Source organism: Topomyia yanbarensis, chromosome 3 (assembly GCF_030247195.1).
Source record: "Topomyia yanbarensis strain Yona2022 chromosome 3, ASM3024719v1, whole genome shotgun sequence".
In the NCBI taxonomy this organism is placed as follows: Eukaryota; Metazoa; Arthropoda; class Insecta; order Diptera; family Culicidae; genus Topomyia; species Topomyia yanbarensis.
Genome location: NC_080672.1, coordinates 145,559,022 through 145,571,730, shown reverse-complemented (window position 1 = coordinate 145,571,730; position 12,709 = coordinate 145,559,022). Strand labels below are relative to the sequence as shown.

The window sequence follows — 12,709 nt, the reverse complement described above, 5'->3', positions numbered from 1 at the left end:
ATTCCCCATTACTGTAAATTGGACACCAATCGAGTCAGAAACATGTAACATGTAATTTTTACAGCCTTCATTTACACTATCAAAAACTCCATACAATTAAAAATTTCGCATAAAAGAGATGGATGGATAATGTCAAAGACTTAACCGCAAAGAAGAAGAATACACATTAAAATGTAAAATGGAGTAGGTAAGATATAACAAATTCTTTATGCACAATGGCCTCCCGAGCTCATTAACTTTAATTTCGGAACGTTATATGTGGTTATCTCTCCTATGAAACTTCCGAACGGCGGTTTGTAGCACCTCAGAATTTATTGTCTGAGCAGTTCATTTACCAAGTGTCATGGAAAGATTGGTACAAAATTTTGGTGAGCTTGATGTTAAAAGGAAGTCGATAAGAAATTTCAATCAAATACTCTGTGGGAAAGGCTATTTCGACCTGATGTACTGGCAACGTGCTGATCCGACCGGTGCATGGCGCCTTTTTTGTAAATAGGCTATTTCTTATATGTAAGCTACTGTTCATAGATATGAAATGAGGCGTTGCTGATAGCGCTATATGTTCCCACCCTAGACGAATAGCAATCATGACGCAGATAATTACTGCTTTCACAAAATCTATTCTTTTCGTTATTTGTGGTAGTTATACATTTACGGAATAGAATACAAAACAGATTGTTCAAAAAATTTTGCTCTGTGTGGGAAATGATCCTAGCAGAAATATTGGAAACGGGACCGGAGTATTGAAAAGTTAGGAACATTCTACTTCCAAAATTTGCTTATTTACATTGCATGCGCTTCCCAAACACAAACTTCAATATCGTACTCCGATAAAACGTTCAAATATTTTTTTAAGAATAGGTATAAAAGGAATAGATTGTCATACATTTTGTAAGTTTGCTCATGTTTAGAAGAAACGGCAACTGACTAGATTTTCATTGTTTAATCGGTGACACAGTTATGGACAAAACAATAAGACCACTGCGGCGTTGACATCTCTTTTTGCGACAACATGACATCAATGTTCGTTGTAATCCGAAGACACGTGTAGCGACTGAACGCTCAGGAAAATTACCGCCGTTAATCATACTCATAGCAAATGACTTCCCACTATGGATACATTTGAACCCGTATCGAAGATCAGGGCTGGTCTGAAATAATTAATGTCACACATAACTTTCCAGAGCAGGCTTATGGTGAAAAAACTTGTTAATAAGAAACCCAAGTGAGTCCCACCAGACCAGTAGACTCGACTGTAGTTCGCCAAAAAACAACAAATGTGGGTTGATTGGGAAAAAGGCTGTACATAGTACGGTCAGATGAGACAATGGTGTAAAACGGTTGGATTTGGTGGGAAACGATGTTTGGATTTGATAGGAAACGATTGGTTCGAAGTTCATGAAATTTGAATATTAGTTACAATACATACAAACATGGAAGAGAGACATGGAATATTATATTTGAGGCTCGTTTCTCTTGGCACGGAGTTGGTCCAATTTGCCGGATCAACGGTACTATGGACCAATATTTTTATGCAGAGATCCTTAGAGATACCCTACTTGCATATGCTGAGTGATAAATGTCTTTGAAGTATTATATGACAATAACATCTACGTAATGAAGTGTATACCTTGAATCATCGTTCTTAATCCATATTAAAACAGGTAACATATTGCAAAAAAACAATTGATTGAACAACCGCGAAATAAAAAAAATAGAGGTGAAGAAACCAAGAAGCTCTACCATATTAAATACTACATGCTACACTGTGACTGAGTCAATGTCGAGCAGAATCCGATTGATAATAAGAAAAAAAAATGACTAATCTACCAGATAGAATTTAAAGACTAGATCATTACCTGATTTAATTCCATTTTTGGAATACTGCTGTAAAGTGGTATTATTGTTTTTTATCTAATTTTTCGAAGTTCAAGTATGATTTCTTTGAATTTTAATTCAAAAGCATCGAATTTATATTATTACCAAAAACAATATCAAATAAATTGATCTGCATCAAAATATCTCGGTATTAAACAAAAGAAATAAATAAAAAAGATTAGTTTAGCATTTTGTATTAGGTGGCCTGATTGTTTTGTCCGATACTGTAGTTATTAGCAGCTCATTCACGAAATGATCAAATAAATCAACTCAAAGTGAATGAATCATTATTCATTTATGAAGAGTAGAGATTCATTGAAAAGGTGATTGTTTTTATAATATTACTCATGCAATAGAATTTCACAACATTTTTTTAGAAACAATATTTTATCTGTCAAAAGCATGTAAAATCAACAGAAAAATCTGACACAACATTATTTACGCCAAATGAAAAATTCAAATTTTGATTCCATGATCTAGATAAGTGTGGAACTTTTGCAACCGAATAAACCTTTGATTTTCCAATCTGGTAATCCAGCAAAATTTTGTAGTCAATTCTATCATTTCTTCGAAAACTAAACAAGTCTTTCTATATTTAACTGCGATGTTGAACTGAAAGTTAAACGATTTTATCTGATAAGTATAAACAATACCTTCAGCCTATCATTGAATTTCGTAAATATTATTGAAACACGATTATTTTCTCGAACGATTTGAAAACCAACAGAATTTCAGCCAGTGAGCTCTGGGGGATTAAACTATGTTTCTGAAGTGAACTATCGCAGTTCTGTTTGACCCGGCCTGTGCCGAACAGCTAACTACCGAATTATCAGGCTGACGATTATCAACTTCAATCACCTCTCACTTCACCTCGCAAAACATAGTCCCCTCACGAATTCTCGCTACTTTCAACCAAAAAAAAAGCGAAGAAAAAATTTCTCATGATCGGACCTCATAAATTAGTAGCTATTTGCCGCTACTGTCAGGTCACCCAAATTGCCAAATCACGACTCTCATTGGACGACGGAGCACTTCAACGTTGCTTTTCTCACGTCCGTCACTAAATTTTGACCGCCCACCAGTGGACCCCATGCTCTCACTTTGATGTCTGCCCCAGCGCGATTACAGATCAGTTCAATAACGGCACCACGAACTTTTCCGTCGACGTTCGTAACATCACCGTACGTAGCAACTTAGTAAGACCCCTGAGACCCGAAAATCGTTTGCGCACTATGGTCTATAAAACGCATAAAACACTGTCGCACATATACACAACTATGACGTCAGCAGATTACGTCCGTAAATCGTAATCAATGGGTGCTGTTTACTGGTTGAATGGTCGTTGAATAAAAATTGCACTACCATAATTGTGTAATGGTGATTTATTTCCTTTACGTGGAGACTTTTATTGTCCGTCCATGAGATGCCGGAGAGAAAAGGTTCAATTAATGTGAATTAAAAATCAATTTTTCAATTGCTACTGGCGATGGAAAAAACAAACGGTTTTCTTCCAGCACTTCACACAAGAGTAAGTACAAATGTTTTGCGGTGTTCTGCGTATGCGTTCCATTCCTAGGGTCCGTCTGTTCGTTAGTCGAAACTCGTTGAGAGCTTCCGATCGTTTGGGTTTCTGTACAAAACGAGCTTTTTGAATGCAAATTTCCGGGAAAGTGCAGATCGATTGTTCGATCCATCTCGAGTTTTGCCTTGAGTTATTGTTTCTGCAAATAATATTCCACACATTTACAGCCGTGCCATTCCCGGATTTTATGAACATACAGTCACAGATTGCTGTTATTTATCCACCGTTTTTCCCACTCTACCCGGAGGTGTCACGCACGGTTATATTTTATCCAGCGACAATCGAGATTCACTTATAAACTATCGCACTTTTTCTCCATCTTCATTGGGCTCACTTTGCTTGGTATCTGCTTGCTTGCTTGTTTAACACACTTCTTCACACAGTGCGCAGGTAAAACGTCGAGGGGGAACTGAAAGCGAAATGAACTGTTCGACACGAAACTCAAACCAGTACTGAAGGAGTTGTGTGACTCGACTCGTACGCTAAGCCTACTCGCGCAGGTTCCTACAAAGTTACACTCACACCCACACGTTCGTCTCCGGTTTCTTGGTGTTAATATGGCGAGATCCAAGAAACCTGTGTTGGTCTGGTGCAGCTGACTGATGTGCTGACGGTGCAAGTCGCCAACCGCCCATTAGTCAGTTACACCGCAACGAAACTCGATAAAGAGACAGTGTTAAAAACAAAACAAATCACTTCCATTGAAAGAAGATCTCACAAACACTTAAAGCACGTGACTAATGATGCTATCCAAATAGCTAACAGGGAACGGCTTGGAAAGTGAAACATATCGATAGTTGCTGGTGTATCTTATGAGGAGTCTAGTGTAGGCGAAATGAGGTACCTACGCGTAATCAACCTTCAACAGGATTCGATTCAATGAAGTGACGTCACGGTAATAAAAGCACTTCCTACACATATCTCGCTTTTTGGCTGGAATCGTTTTCTTAAAATGCCAATTCATATAAGAAAATACAATTACTTTGATTGAATGCAATTAAGAGGAAAGAACAATTGCAAAAGAAACTTGGAGGATTAATGCATCAGTCTGTCCGCAAGTGGAGAATTCTCTTGTCTGTTAGCGCATATGTTACAAAATGTGCAGAAAGACCTCTCAGACTGACGTAAGCGACAACACTGGTACTGGCGAATTCCAAGAATTTCGACGCCCCCGGGAATGAAGGATTGAGCGAAATGCACCAAATGTGTTTCAAGGTTAATGGAAAAATATTGCGCTTGGAGCTGGATCCCGCTGAGCCTTGGTTTCAGATCTAGCGCCAAACAACGATTGCTGGAATGAAGTGTGGTGGGTGATATGATCACGGGGTGTTGTTTTTACGAAGAAATATGATTTCCTGTGAACGGATCAACAAATTTAACAGAACTGAGTGAACAATGGAAGAAACATAGGAAGAGCGAAGAAAGTCATTTCATTTTGTTTTTGGAATTACTTTTAATATCGAAGTTAAGCTGTTAAGGAATGCTTAGTCCTTTACAGTGCAGTCTCGATTTTGCTACCGCCAATAAGTTTTTGTTGATATTCACTGTCTAATAAGATAACTTGGACTTAATAAATAGAATACTGGTGGAATTGTCACGAATGAAACTGATGAAATAGATATAGTTAATGAACGTTTTATCAAATCGGAAGCTGCTAAATTGCGACATTACGTCGTTGTTGTGCTATCTTATAACAAAGCTTTTTTTAGCAAGTCTCTGGAAAAACACGATTTGCGTTGTTTACTGCCATTCAAAAAATTCCTAAACTGATTTCTGTCCAGCTTTGCATACACATTCTATTTAAAAATACCTAACCACTACGTTGAATTTTCGAGATAATTTTTCAATTGAGGGTTTTTTTACCCGCTTGAAATAAAAATTGCTATTTTTCATGAAAAATTTCGCAATTTTATGAATAAAATATTCATACTATGTTGCGTTTCGGCTTCGCCTCATCAGAAACCGACACTAACACATTGTCGGAATAGATTAGCGCCGGCTTGACGCAAATCCCTTAAAACTAAAACACACTATGTGTTTCAATCAAACGACTGATCAAACGTGATGTCCCGTTCGAGCAGAAATTCTGTTTATGCCGATGAGACACAAGTGAAGCCGAAACTTGTCTTGGCTTAGCAGGCCTATGCGAAAGCACTATGCTATATTTCACCCTAAGGAGGAAAAATTGGTAAAAACCAAAATTTCTCACTAGGGTGAAAACTTGTTGGTAAAAACGTTTGATCAGTCGTTTGATTGAAACACATAGTGTGGTTTAGTTTTAAGGGATTTGCGTCAAGCCGGCGCTAATCTATTCCGACAATGTGTTAGTGTCGGTTTCTGATGAGGCGAAGCCGAAACGCAACATAGTATGAAATAAGGATTTGTGCCCTCCTGTACAAAGACTGGTTTTTACCAACAAATTTTCACCCTAGTGAGAAATTTTGGTTTTTACCAATTTTTCCTCCTTAGGGTGAAATATAGCATAGTGCTTTCGCATAGGCCTGCTAAGCCAAGACAAGTTTCGGCTTCACTTGTGTCTCATCGGCATAAACAGAATTTCTGCTCGAACGGGACATCACGTTTGATCAGTCGTTTGATTGAAACACATAGTGTGTTTTAGTTTTAAGGGATTTGCGTCAAGCCGGCGCTAATCTATTCCGACAATGTGTTAGTGTCGGTTTCTGATGAGGCGAAGCCGAAACGCAACATAGTATGAAATAAGGATTTGTGCCCTCCTGTACAAAGACTGGTTTTTACCAACAAATTTTCACCCTAGTGAGAAATTTTGGTTTTTACCAATTTTTCCTCCTTAGGGTGAAATATAGCATAATAAAATATTGAAAATTTTTCCAGAAAACTTCCACGCCAAGGTATAACTTTCAAAGCTTTGTTTACAAAACCGTATTTAAAAAACAAACTTTCATGTAGGGAATTTATTGAATTGTCCTAAGATGAAGCTGTCGAATTGCACAAGTTTTTATTAAATCTGGAACCGTCTACCGACAAATCTACATTGACATTGACCTCCAAAAGGGACTTCTTGAGATCTCATGAAGGTCTGACACTAGCTTTGTACTACTTTTGCTTTCCTAGACAGTGGTAAACATTTCAACACTCCAGAACTTCACTCTGTCACAAAATGTATGGCCATCAGAAGCTAAAACTTCCTAAAATCGCACTCCTGGTCCTTTCTTCAAAATTATCCAGCACGGTACTCTGCGTCACTCTTTCGAGTTTAAACCACTCATATGGTAGTTGGTCTTTGCCAGTATAGCTCTTCTCCAATCCGTTCTTCTTCTGGTCCGCCGATGGATCAAGAGCCCTTGTCGTTGTGTTTATAGTGGATACCCGATTTTATCAGCACCCGATTTTATCAGCCCCGGATTTTATCAGCTTTCTGACCCGATTTTATCAGCTACTGATAAAATCGGGTCAGAAAATTGATAGTTGGTAGTTTGATGGACTCTAGCAGACGAACCAAGTTGAATTCGAGTAAATCCTTTCTTGGGCATATATTTCTTATCTTAAAGATCCGAAAAATGCAAAAATAAAAATATTTTTTTTTTTTTAATTTTGCGCTGTCAAACCCCCTTAAGGGGAACTTAAAGTATATAATCCGAAAAAGTGGCGAGACTATATCTAAGGACCAAAGAAGAATATTTTAAGAGCTTCGTTTTACTAAAAAGACAGAAAAATATGTTTTATCAGCCTAAAATTCGCCAAGGGGCTGATAAAACGGGTTTTCACTGTATTATATTTATTACGCATAATAAACATGTCGTTTGCAATTTGGCATTTAACCCAATTATGGAAGCGTGTCTGATAGGGAGAGTGGAGATGCCAACTTGTTGCCAATTAACATTTCGCAGTGAGTTTCTTCACATTCATTTGGGATATCTCTTATACTTTTTGTATGCTTGCTTTGTACTGCAAACTTTGGAAGTTATCGTTGAAGTGTTAATAAGGGACCATTCATAAATTACGTAACGCAAAAATTGCCCAAAATTGACTACCCCCTCCCCCCATGTAACAAATTGTCACAAATTTCTTCATCCCCCCCTCCCCTATTACGTAACAAATTCCTAGAAATTTTTTTTTTCTTCGGTGAAAATATGTTACGTAACGATCTAGTTAACTCCCCCTCCCCCCTATGTCACAACATGTCACAACTTGTTGTACCCCCTCCCCCCTAAAAGCGTTACGTAATTTATGAATGGTCCCTAAGAAGCAATACTCCTGATGGTCGATTGTTCGGAGTTAAAATTGCTCGTTTCGAATTCTCGGAAATTGATTGCGAGCGACTTTCGTACATATTACTAAGACTATATTGTCTATAGATGAATAGATGCCTCTATTATATTTCACGCGGCTTTGTTCTTTTATGTAACGCCCAGCGGAAGAACAAATATTAAAATGCCTATTCGAACGGCATGCATATTTCTACTGGAGGTCGCACACCTGAAAACTTTGATCTAAAATGAAAATACAAAGCGCGCGAGTACTTAGCTAAATCACAATATCTACCAAGATATATCTTGATTCATTTCCCTACCTACTAACACCAATCCTATCCTGCGACGCATGTGGATGATACAGAGAATTCCTCGGTCATAATAGTCACAAGTGTTGACCTAACATTCCTTCCCATCCCAGAATCGACCTGCATGGGCGTGGCTATCTACGTTATTGATCATACTATCATCTTAGTCTCTCTAGGTTGCACGTTGAATATGATGTACTACTCCCAAGTATCATACAATTGGTTCAATATGCAATTTCAACAGGCTTTAATCAATCACGGGAAACTCACATACGGTCAACTAAGCTAAGCGAAGGAAGAAGATCGGTTGTAAACAAAAGTCAGACTCACGCGGGTCATAAGTATTGATGACAAAATATGTATGACGTGTAATAATCGTGCGTGGGATCAATTATTATTTTTTTTATATTTTTGGCTTGATTCGGTCTATAGACAATCGATCAGATGCATTTTGAAGGAAAGTAGTCAGGGAAAAATAGTAATTGTTGGTTCCAGTGTTTCCAAATATGATATATTTCCAGTTTAAAAATTAAACTGAATTTTTTTCTCACAATTAGTGTATTTTTATATTGGAAATGTTTATGCCATTGTGTTCTCAGATATTTTTGCACAGAAAAACACCTTAAAAAACTAATGTATGGAATGGGTAGACTAATATCAAGAAATCATTACAGAGAAAATTAAGCGAAACTTTGGATATAAGTCATATGCGCTACGCAGAGGCCAATCCATGAACGCTGAGATCAGATGGTGATTGGAGAATGCTAAAAAAGTTCTTTGCCGGTTGAAGAATCCGCTTTAAAAAAATTCATTAGTCTTTTTTCTAAAAAAAAAGTTAATCAGGATCAAAAGGCGAATCGAAGGAATGACAGGTGGTATGCACCAAACCATAGTGAAGTTTCCATCGTCATGTCAACTAAATTTCCGACTCATTTGATGGTCCTAGGCTAGTCTCCAGGGAGGGATATGCAATGCCCTGTATTTCTTTGACCAAGGACTAAATGTAATAGCCTATGTATAATTGAAGGTTCTGCAAGATTTTGTTGTATCGTGGATGAAGAAGGTTGCTGCTGGCAAGTATTGGAAAAAGCGCATTGCGAACCGTTCTTTAGGTTTTTAGCAAGGACAAGTCGAAAAACTGTTTTAAGGACATATTTATAAAAAAAAACAACAATTTCACCTCAAAAATGAGGCCTGATGTTTGTGGTATCTTTGACAAATTTATTTAAAACATAATGTTCTACAACTTTGCCGAAGACATCGACCCCCTACAAAATTTTCTTGAAAAAATTTGTTTGCTCGGGACTTTAGTCCAATCAACAAATATTCTATTTAAAAAGTTGCAGAATAATATTGTGAACATACCCTACGAAGAAATGCTAGCTCTAAAATGACATCTTAGGCCTCAAATAGGTTTTGTTCCACCTTTTTTGGATTGGTTCCACTGTGCGTTCGTTCACACTTCACAAACAAGCTTTCTTCTGTTGTGATGGATTCTGTTAGCTTCGCAAATGATACCTAACAACCTGTTACTACGAACACACGCGAGCCAACGCTATAACAACCAACAAAGAAGCACATAAGCTTCATTGTTGATTTGCAGTTTGCCCATCCTACTATGGAATCTTTAGACTTCTCCGTTGGTGCGTTTTTCATGGTGAATTAGTGAGCACAACATTTTGGTTACTTTGTGATCCACAGTTAGCAACAGTCGCGCGAGTGAACGAATTTTCCATGTCAGATGCTGGCCATCATTTCATCTTCTAACTAGAAGGAGCACGTTACTCATCATGCTAAGACAACTCAGAAAGAGGCTGCGCAAAGTGTCCAGAGTTTAGGGAGAAGAAAATCTGGCTCCCTAGAAATTCCGATATCAATCCTATGAATTGTTTTGTGAGGCGCGTAGTCGAGTGGGATACCAATAGAACCCCTCGCACCACACTTAGGTTGCCTAAAGAGAAAAAACAAAACGGGGATGACATCTTTGGATATAAATGTAATAAAACAGACATGTGCAGTTTCCGGAAGCGGTTATCAATAGTTATTGAAAGCGTAGCCGATTTTTTTATTGAAAAAGTTGTATGTTAGCACAGAAAATAGACCTTAAAACATCCATTGCAAATATAATTGGCTGGTGGAATTTCCCGAATTCAAAAAATTTGTCACATCCCTGTACTGCCCATATATACATATGAGTCCCATATTGAAAAACAGCAAGCCGAGAAAAACCTGGTAATCTTATTTGTGCATTATGATTCAGATACAGAATACAATCCAACGGATATCTCATTTCCGACAAAAATCCATATGGGACTGCTTTTATGGGCAGTGCACAGCTCATACGAAAACAATCTATTTTTGATAAATAATATTTGAGAAAATTTGAATGTTTTTTTTCGTAAATGAGTTTTGTTTGTCAAAACGTGATGTTCTATTCCAGTAACAGTACAATAAAATCAAACAACCCAGTTCAAAAACTCAACTCTTGTTAGATTCCGAACATTTAACCAAAGACGAAAATGCCAAACGCCTATAAATTATTTTACGATTCAACCGTGAAAGCCGCAGTTTTGGTGTCACTAACCACAAACTAGATGATGACGGTTGAATCCAATCGAAAATAAAAGCCATGAAATGACCACGTGGGACTTTACACCCTCCGATCATACGGTCGTTATTCTCATATAACTGAGTCAGCTGCATAAATCATCGCACCGAAAAAATCCCACAATGGGTGGTGATTTAATTGAAAAGACAGTAATTCCTTTATGTGAAGTCAAGTGACTTTCTCGTCTAGTAATTGGAAGGATTGTGTTATACCTTCGTTTTCCTACTGTGTACTTTCAAAGCTTCGTGGGTGGAATTCGAACACAAGTTTTTTCAACCCTGGAGACGAAAACTACGCACCTAAGCGGAGCAAAAAATACGCCGATCCTGACCAAATAAATCAATCGCAACAATCCCGTTTTCAGTTGACGTGACATATAACTTCCCGCCACACAAAAACCGTAGCCAGTGACAAAGATGTACGTGCTAATTGCGCCAATAAACAACTAAACCCGGCCGGACGAACAGCTTTCCATTTGGACCTTCCCTCACCCTTCAAAAACACACCATCAGCGCTTGCAACAACCCGAAGATCTTACTTCAAGTTCGATCGAGCGAAGTAAAAGCACAGCGACAGCACTCCGTTTACGGTCAACGATCGCACACAGGATCCGGACAGGGCGCCAAACCAATAACACCCCCACTTTTGACCGAAGCTGACAACAAACGAAATCTCTTTGTCCGACTAGTGGGTTGACCTCTAGCTCATTTGAGTTTCAAACTGTCTAGACTGACACACTCTCCCGACAGTGGATGAACTTATCCTTGGTCCATAGGCATTCCAGTGATAGCAGAGTGATGAAGATTGACAGATTGCGTTTCAGACAGCTAATATTGGGTGTTTTTTGTCATCAAGTACCTTCTCGGTCGACCGATTGCTCAACAAGAGGCTTGATGAGATAACGAACTTCGGCTACATTACGTTATCGCTGATGTGATCGAGTCAATGTGTGTGTATCGATCGTTTGTACATTGGAAGATGTCACCATAAGCCGCAGTCGAAATCGGAGGGTTCGCGTGGGTGTTACAAATAAAACCGTCTTGACTCGTTTGGAACATCTGTGCAAAGGTGCACAATATATTACGTCAATCGAGCGGTTACGATGACAATTGCCATAACAAAGGCCCTGGTTGTATAGACAAGAAAGCTTGCCTTTATGGATCGTAAAATCCGTAATTTAACTCAGGGCCCACTGTCACAGGATCATTGTACAATGTGGTTCCTACGGCAATGGTAGCTTCTAAATTATTGTGTTTTAATGTAGAATACATTAAGGCCTTCGATATATCAAAATATCGGCTGAGGCAAGTATTGAACGATAATAACTTCCATTATACTTAACAGAATGATTTGTTTTTTTTTTTCTATATGAGCACGAACATTGTTACAAAATTGTTGTATTAAATATTGAAATGTGTACGATAACCATGAATATCGAAAACATTATTAATTGCTGTGCGCTGAAAACTCCCATCAGCAGTGCGATAAAATATCATGCTACGTTTCATACGTTAGTCATTTAAAATAAAGTGCTAAAGGGGAAAAATGTCGCTGCCGTCATGTGTTCGAGCCATGACGACACAGCTCAGATCATTGGCTGATGATGATGATGGTCCCACCTCATACCCCCACAATTTACAGACATAGCCTTTCCTTCAAAAGAACGTAACCAGATATATTTCGAATATTCCATCAACAACCAGGGTCCATCAAGAAAATTTCCATTCCGGGAAGATACTTGATAGAATCGGGAATTGAACCCAATAGCTTCCATTTCTGATAATTCTCTGTAAGACTCCTCCCGCCTGACTAAGACATCGGTACTACCACCTGCTAAGGTGAGAAGTGACGATCCTAGTGACAGTGCAGAGTCTAATCGAGTAATATCATCCACATCAGGCCCCTTTATTGAAAGTTGTTTACCACTAACCCAAGGCAATCCAGGGATATTCCTTTCCGGGAATACCCTGGATTGATCAGGAATTGAACCCGATATCTTGTTTTATCAGAAGAAGTCACCAAGCCCCCCACTCAACGAACCAACTCCGTTATTGACGCTATGGCAGCAATAACCGAAATTAACTCTATTGTCGAGCAAAGT

At 38.4% G+C, this 12,709-nt stretch overlaps 1 protein-coding gene across 5 annotated transcripts in view; it reads right to left on the bottom strand.

The window, feature by feature from the left end:
* The window catches only part of LOC131691889 (dystonin), a 458,938-nt gene that overhangs the window by 248,942 nt on the left and 197,287 nt on the right, over positions 1-12,709 (bottom strand). The window contains exon 1 of one of the 5 annotated variants that reach the window (XM_058978578.1): positions 3,795-3,911. The exons of the other annotated variants lie outside the window; for them this stretch is intronic. The gene's annotated coding sequence lies outside the window, so the exon portion shown is untranslated. Of the gene's footprint in view, positions 1-3,794; positions 3,912-12,709 lie in introns of those variants that run through there. 5 annotated transcript variants of the gene reach the window in all.